The sequence below is a fragment of the Mastacembelus armatus genome, chromosome 2 (assembly GCF_900324485.2).
Source record: "Mastacembelus armatus chromosome 2, fMasArm1.2, whole genome shotgun sequence".
Lineage (NCBI taxonomy): Eukaryota > Metazoa > Chordata > Actinopteri > Synbranchiformes > Mastacembelidae > Mastacembelus > Mastacembelus armatus.
In genome coordinates this window covers 8,152,567-8,161,558 of record NC_046634.1, presented here as the reverse complement: position 1 = coordinate 8,161,558, position 8,992 = coordinate 8,152,567, and positions in this window count along the sequence as shown.

Below are 8,992 nucleotides of genomic sequence, written 5' to 3'. Positions count from 1 at the left end.
AGCCTCCACGATGTTGATTGTTCTACTGTGTACCCACTATAACTGTGCAGGGACAACAATATGCCTCTGAATTTCAGTTTTTCATCTTCCTTTAAAGGTGGAAAAGATTCTGCTGTTTGGGATCAGTAAGCAGTTTTAAAACACAATGAGTTGTCCTTCTATGCTCTGTCACAAAGCTAAAAACAAGGATGTCTTCCGTAGCTCATAAAAAGTTAAAATTTTGGAGTTAGGTGGTTTTTCTAGGATAGCAACAGCTTGCTATTATTACCACCTTAATTGGTTTCTGCTGTGCAGCTTTTCTGTTTTTATGCAGTTTTTGTGTAAAATTCTCTCAGACTGTGTTTTATTCACTCTCATTCATGCGGCGTCTTGTTTCTGGGCTTAACCCGTGCTCCACCGGTGCTGATGAGCCCCATAATAGCCGAGCAGGCCCCGCTTTCTCTGTTGCCATGGGAACCAGGAAGCTAGTTAGTGATCTTTCACATCTTCTTGTGTTGTTTATTTGTATGACACGATGAGCCTTTCAGTCAGTGCACACGTGTGTGGAAAGCATTGTAGAAAAGCTGTAGCACCTTTTGAGGATTGGCAACTTTGTTGATGCTGATGGCATCATAATCGCTCCCATGGGTGTTTCAGGAGTACGGTGGCATCATGTAAAGTCTCACATGCTAAATTTAGGTTGTAGAAGATATTATGTCTTTTATTAAGGCAGTGTGAGGCATAATAGGACAGTCTTACCATCAAAAATGAAGTATTAGTAACAAAAATATATTGAAAGCGAAGGCAAAATTGTTGTCTTTGACAGCTTGAATTGACAATATTGTACATTTTTAGATACGTTTTATAATCGCAACATTTTTAAAGCAGCTGTTTTCAGGGTTGGAGTTTGACATAACGCTTCGTTTTGAGTTGCAGTAACAGAAAAGCTGCATTAAATGGAAATCCTCCTCAGAATAATATTCCTTCAGGAACCTTCTCAGGACCTAGTGCCATGAGTGGCATCCGTCCATGAAGTTATCTTTGAACAGATTGCCCAGTTGATAGTAAGTGCAGCCTGTGATGTAAAGACTTCTTGGTCCCTACCCATAATCCCTCTGAAACATGAAATTGAACCCATCTCCACCCCACATCCAGCTGGGCCTGCGTCTCACAGCGAGAACTCGGCTGCTTCCAAAGCCTCGTGCCAAAAAGCTGGTCAGCATTTCAAAGGACTCTGAACATTCGTGGAGACTGACGCCCACAGCCGCTGACAGGCTGGTGCCAACAAATCCATGTTTATGTTGACTTCAAGAATCGTACAGAGAGAAGGATTCAGAAGTTGCCAAGTAATGACTTGCTAAACTCGAAAAGTAAAGAAGAAGTGATTCTCCAAAGACACGCCATTACGTTCTGCTCATGCACACAACCATCTCACGGAGGATGGCTCCTTTCTTCAATAGAGAATCTTGAGGCAGATGATTTTGTAGTTTCGGCCTTGAGATAATGTTTTTATGGGAAATGTTTATATGTGACATTTTACCCTTTGATTTATGGTTGTTTTCAGGTTAGTTTTCACGTCACCGAAATGAGTTAAATTACATCAGAACCTGCTTTAGGACAGATGACGGTTCATCTTCAGCCATATTAAAGGAAATAATGTATGTGCTTGTTTTTCTGCTGATGTGAGAATGTGTATTCATCTGTCATTGAATGACTGTAGGTTGAACTTTGGGTGTATGTGTTCCCTGTCCTGTCTGAGCCAGAGTCCCGGATCTCAACAGCAGACGGATCGATGGTCAGGGACAGAGACAGGGGTCAGTTGGTCCTCAGGGGTCCACCGGTGACATCTCCTGCTGCAGCTCGCCGGCCGCCCGCCAGCTCGGGTCAGCTATCCCAGCAGGCCGTTCTCTCTGGCAGCAGTTACCAAGGTGACAGCATGTCAGCGCAGCCCCACAGCGCCGCTGAGAGCAGGAGGGGAAGGCAAGCAAGCAGGGAGCCCGATGCATCACCAGCTCTGATGGGTTTGTCAATATTCCTTAGATCCAGGGGGAGCTGAGCTCGCTGTGACACACACTGGGCCCCCCCTCCTGAGAGCAGCACACACAACCTTGCCCACAAGCACACACATACATCCAAACAAATACACACACACACAAGATTCCAGATGTGCGCACAATATGTACAACATATGCATTTTGGTTTAGAAACATTTGTCTCTCTCTCACACACACACACACACACACACACACATAGCGAGATAAACCCATCAGTTTTAAATTGTGGCTTCATAAACAAAAAGAAATTACTTGCATTTGCTTACAATTATGAAAGGACATGCCCACACATACTCAAACATGCTTTCTTTAATGGAGAGGACATTGTATTGACTTAAATGAATTTCCTGGAGACATAATCTAATCTTAACCATAGCTGCTACATATCTAACCTCATCCCTAAAGCTAAAAGTTCCCCAAACCTAATGGCCCTGTCTTTTTTGATGACTTTTTTAGCAGCAGATGACGGTGAAGAGGCAGACATGATGGAGGGAAAGCGAGAGAAAACAGTTTACCCTGGGGTGGGGGGGGCTGCTTATTGGAGGTGAGTCCTCATAATGTCAATGCATGTCAAGACTCTTTGTCCACAGTGTGATCACAGTAATAAAACAAAACAGTGCACTTGAAACACCCCACCCTAACTTTAACCAAAAATCAAGCAGTGTCCAAATTCCACACTAATTCTAAGCAGATTTGAAGAATGTAGTCACTACATTCACCCTTGTGACAAATTCAGAGATACATACACAAATAAGAAAAGGATTTATTCTTGTGTGCACTACTGTCCTACAAAGGAACTGTGGAAATAAATATTTTACTCCGAGCTGCAAAAATTAATTAAATTGCAAATGCGAGTGAGACAGCTCTCAGAAAACAAAACATAACATAGTAAATATTTGGAAAAAACATTTAGTTAAAGTCAGTTTTCTTGCTGTTTGATGGTACGCACATTGAATTGTGTCCCATTTGTATAAAAAAAAAGACAGAAAGCAGGAAAAACCAATTGATTTCTTGTGTACAAGCTATCACACTGTGGTATGTAGTGTGGATCTTGGATGCAGCTCAAGCTTTAACCCTACAATTTGAAGTGTTAACTCTGTGGGGACCTGCTCTGCTTTTCGTACCCAATAGAAGGAGTCCCCAGAATGTAAGAGTGTGAACCGACTTTTGTGATTAATAAAAGTGCACCTACAAACACACACCGACATGAACATCAACATTACTGTGCTAAATGTAGATTTTGGCCTGAAGAACACTCATCATTAGCTGTAGTCATATTTACACACTGAGATATGAGCACAAAGTTAAATGACATACGTGGAAACCGTGTACATTTTCTCCTGGATTATACAGACACACAGACTGGATGGATGCATGGATTAAGTCATGGGTGCAAGACTCAAGAGCAAAGCAGATAAAATGATTGCGCTGCAGGACCAGAGAGAAAAAGAGGAAGGTGAAGGGAGAGAGATCACGCTTGGGCCGTTTACTCAGAGCTGACTCTGTATCTCATTAACCACAGCGAGAGGGGGATTGGAAAAGCAGCATCAGCCACATTTGGCTCAGGGGGGCTGGCAGTGTAACCATTTCTAGGCTGAGGATTTAATAGATTACTAATGATCAGCCACAGGTATTTCCAAGTTAGACATTAGAGGCAAATTTCCAAAATGAGATCATTTGCTAATCCATACGTTTTCACCTCTCTTGAAACCCACTTTGATATGTGAATAAGAGCAGTAGGTTATACATGTTTGGATTCAGAGTAGTTAGTTTGTGAAGGAGTGGGGGAAGGAAGAAGGTTTACAGCTAATCTCATGCTACTATCTTGGTGTGTTGGGGTGTTGAAAGTACAGAAAGAGAAGGTGTGAGGATATACGGAGCGCTCATGATTCCTCATGGGCTCAATATCCAATCTGACCAATCCTCTTAGCACGAGAGAGTTGAGCTCTGCCCTCCCCAGCAAAGTCTCTTTTTCATTCAATCTGTTATGTCAATGTTTAATACCTAAGGAGGAGAGAGGTAAAAATATTATGACTGTAGTCTTTGCAGAGCTTGTTTGCAACTAATGCCAGAGAGAGGAACCGTTACTGTCAAATTCTCCTGGTTGTTTTGAAGCTGCAACATCTGTATCTGCTGCAGCTCTCCTTTCTGTTACAGCTTTTTAGCAAAGTGAAATGCCTGATTCAGATTTAAACAATTTGCATGTGTGGTGCCTTAATGCTCAACACGACTTACACATTAGCAAACACAGAGGTTGCTTGCACTCAAACACAGGCGGCATTCGAATGGCTTCCGCTGCCGTTTAAAAGCTTTGCTCACTGAAATAAAAGTAATTAATTGGTGTTATACACCAAGGACATAATTATCTTTTCCAGTAACTGGCACATATTTAATTACCAGTAATTGTTCCCCAAGCCTTGTTCAAAAGTGTTGCGCGCCAGACAATTCTGATATATTACACACTAATCCTGCAGTTGATACTCAGTCAATTAGGAAATGTGTGTCAAAGAGCAATCATGTAAACATTGTCGTGGGACACACACATCCTTTTGAGACACGGCGCCTATATGGGTCTTCATCGGTGTCCTCGCACACACAGACGTCTGTCTAAATGCTTTGTACTTGGTTTTCTCCTCAGGGTACAGATCCCTACCTATTTCTTCCCAAGGTGTTAATGCCTGCCAGATTGGAGGAAAGTAATTTGAGATCATTTTGCAACAAAGGCCACAGATACTGATTAACATGAAGGCTATTTTCTAGCCAAGTGGTGTGGGTCCCATTTAAAAAGTGTCATGAACTAAATTTACTCTCCGGTGCCATGGGGTGTGTGGGGCCAGAGGCTGCAGTGGGGCCCTTGAACATGAGAACAGGGTTTAATAAGTAAACAGGAGAGACAGAGAACAGTGCTTCTGATCAGGGCTTATTTGCCCAGCCGAGCCCCTGGTATGCGCTACTAGCTGATTAGCCCTGCCGATTGTACCTTGTAATTGCAGTGACTTGACCCCCTCTAGGCAAATATTAGATTTTAGTGGTTTAACCTTTCCAGTCGTCAGAGCGGGGTAAATTGCCCAACCAGATGTTAAGGAGCTCAGCAGTATTCCACAGCCCTTCTGATCAGCAGGGAAAAAAGCTCACAGATTGAACCTTTTCTTTTTAATATTGTCTCAATTTCCTCTGGCCTTTCAAGCTGATTTTTCGCAGCGGGTTCCTTTCCCGAGAAATGGTCACATTCAGATCCTTATCCCCTCCTCTGATGTCAGGTTACATATTATTTATATCAGTTCAGTCACAGTCATTAGCAGGAGACAAACGATCAATGAAAAAAATGGTGGAGATATTACCCAAGTAATCAGTGCTGCAGTTCAGTCGACCCAGCAGTTTGTCAGCTGGTGAGGTGCAACACGTGCACTGGAGCAGGTCTTTCTCTAGATGCAGTAGAAATACAGATTATTTACAGTACATGTAAAAAAAATCTGGCCTGTAAAGTTGCTCAGTAATTATTATTAGGCTCCTTTGTTCATCTGAAGTCAATACATTTTAGCCCAAATAGAAAGAAACTGCCAAGATTTCTGTGGTGAAATTGTGCAACTACTTTCCACAAAATCTGGTGAGATTATTTTTTGTTTTAGTTAGTCGTCCAATTTGTCACGGAGTAAAGAAGGTTCTGTTCTTGTGCTACCCTGCAGCAGCTAGGACGACAAAGCAGCGGGGTTCTTCACGTCGCAGCTCTGTGGCAAACGCAACGTCAAATGAGCAGCAATTATACAATCTCGTTCCTCAGATAAAAAGATTTATTCTCCACCAAATCCTCCACATCACAGAGATTGATGTGCATGCGAGAGCGTTCGACCAGATAAAATGGAAACAATATGAAAACATTTTCCCAAGATTGGAATTTCCCCCAACTTTTTGAGTCTTGCCAGGCATTCAAAAAATTCACCCAGAAATGTAAGCCTCTCTCGACCACAAGCCAAACAGCTGGGACTGGTTTCCATTATTCTTTTCAAACCTGTAGGTGTCGGTGCAGGCAAAACAGATTTGAGGAAGTTACACACATCACTGGACAAATTAATATAAACCTTATTCCCTGCTTTTCACCAATTTCTAATCTTACTGATAACAGTGGGAAGTGTGTTTGTTCCCATGGGTCTGTCTGTGGGCCTTTAGCAAACCCCAACCACCTTGGGAACACACGTTTTTGTAAGTTAAGATCATCATGAGAAACACTTTCAGACAGGACAAGATGGGACTAGGATGGCGGAGGGGCGGCGGAAGTTTTTCTTGGGTCATTCCCATCCGCTTCCAGAGAGCTCGGGTTTCTCCTGAGCCTCTTCCTCCCTGACAGGCTGAGCAGGGGTGGCATCTACGTCTCCAGGCCCCAGTTCACCCTGCATGTAATAGTTTCCTTCCTCTACAACCCTGTCACCTGAAGAAAAGAAGTTGCAAGGATGGAAGAAAAGGAGGAATATAGTGATCTTTTCATCCCAGTGATGGACTGAAGTAACCCCTTCAACTGCAGAGGAAACCCAATACTGCCTCCAGCCTGCTGTCTGGGAGGACAGAAAGAAGGGGGCAACCAAAGAGGAGGGGTCAACCAAAGTGTTTCCATGTGAGGGATGAAGTCTGGGAAAGACAGGGATCAACACCCTGAGCACCCCTCCTTCCACCCAGCATCTCACAGTCTGTCCTCTGCCTGGTGATCACCAGCATCAACCCTGTATATATGCTGGAGGACTATAACCTCTTAGCTCTAAAGCTTGCAGTTGGCTAATGTTCTGGAAGTAACCCAGTGTCTCTTTGAGCCTCAAGTTCTTTGCTACAATGGACAAGAAGTCATTTAAAAATGGAAATTGTAACATCTGTGGTTTTATAACAAACGCCATCTGCTTAGGAAGATTGTGTGATACATCCAAAGCTGCAGAACAGCTAAATTCTCGTTGATCCACCAATGTTTGCAAGTAAAAGACCTTTAACCTAAACTTTTAATAGGGCTCGTGATCAAGAAGTCCTTTAAATGCCCAGAATAACAGCAATTTGAACATCTGCAATTTACAATTCCATCTGCACTTTCCCTCTTCTTTCCTTTCTGTGGTGTTCGGCTCTTTACTACACTCTACCAGGTTTTGTTGTGTTCTACACTTTCCAACTCTATTGTGACAGATTTCTTTCATTTCGTCTTTGTCGACTGTTGATGTGTATTGAGTTGTTTGTAATGCAGTTCTGTTGTAGTATACTCATCACACTGAAGTGCCTGTACTGTATATGCCTCATGTACTGTTGTTTTCTGCTTCCCAAAGCTTTCTACTTCATTTTATTCTAATTTTGTGTACTTTTTATTCCGTTCGTTACTCTGCAATTCTGTTACACTGAGTCACAGTCGTTTCTGTTCTATTCTACCTGACAGCTATTCTGAAGCTCCGGTCTGTTCAGGTAGCTTTTCTCCCCAGCGGAGCCGCTCTGACGAGGAGGCCTAATATCTGCAGACATCTATGGCCACCGCCCAATCTGTTGCACGCTCCATTCATTTCACGCACTGCCAGAAGTGCTTTGTAATTATCCTGATATTGATGAAGGCTGATTCCAGCAGGTAATCGCTGGCAGTTCAGCTGTTTTCACGCACCTCAGCAAAATGTCTCTATCCATTAACAGTGGTAAATTAATTTCCACTCAATGACCATACTTGTTGATAATCTACATTTGGTGTGTGTGTGTGTGTGTGTGTGTGTGTGTGTGTGTGTGTGTGTGTGTATGTATGAGAAGGGGGGTGAGTAATCCTTAACAGAGCTCTGATCTCAGAGCGTATAACCTGGTTTACCTCACACACAGATCACTGTGGGTGTTAGTTTGATATAACAGTGTAACATGCTGTCTTATGTGCTTCAGCATGTTTGTTGAAGTAATTGCAGTGGTGACAGCAGTCTTTATGAGTAGAGTAAGTAGTATCAGTAGAAATTATAACAGTATCATCATCATTACCATACAAGCAGCAGAATAACAGTAAAAGAGTATAGCCCTGAGTGGCAGTGACGGGCCCGAGCACCTGACATGTCACCACCATGGGATGTCCATCAGATGTACAGAAGTAATGGGAGTGTGCCAAATGTCACAACCTTTAGACACAGGAAGCCGTAATTGCTAGCTTGCCACACGGTGGCTCTATGTCAGTCTGCTGTGTTGTGTGTGTGTATGATCATAGTCTTTGTCAGTAACCACTGAGGTTTGGTGTTTGTCAAGGAATGCATTTTAAATTTATGACACATTTCCTGTTTATTTGGCGAGCTGTGTAAATTCATCGTAACGCTAGTTCGTCATATTTCAACATATAAAAAAAAAAATGCTCACAATTTGACATCTGCAATAGGTTGTTATGCAAAATTCTATTGTATGTCAAAAAACACAAAATCCCAAATACCTCACTTCCTGTTGGGCTTAGCTATAGTAATGTGTATGCACAAAATGTTCATACCGGGTAGTTCATTACAGCTACTAAGTTTGGTGTGTGTAGCTGAAACTACAGGCCAACTACAAGACTCATTGACATAAGGGGGCGCCACACCCATAGCTTAGGCTTTGTCGGTGACTGCTCACCATGGTAACCAGTTCAAAAATGGCTCCATTTCGCAGCAGGAGACTAATAATAATAATAATGATAGTAATAATAATAATAATGACCCTTACAGAAACAATAGGGCTTCGCACCTCTGGTCCTCGGGCCTCAAAAGTAATATTCAACACATAAATTCATTGTGTTGTTTTCTCTTATGATCCACTTGTGTTTCAGCGATGCAGTTTCTTTATGTACAGAGTGTATGGGTGTGCAAGCAGACCATCTGCATGTGGATGGTGGAAGGACCTCAGACCTTTTTATTGATCCCATTCTAAGGCTTCGACTCCAGTATCACCCTTCAGAGCAGAAACCAGCAAATGATGGTATGTTTTAAATTTCATCTTTATTTTTC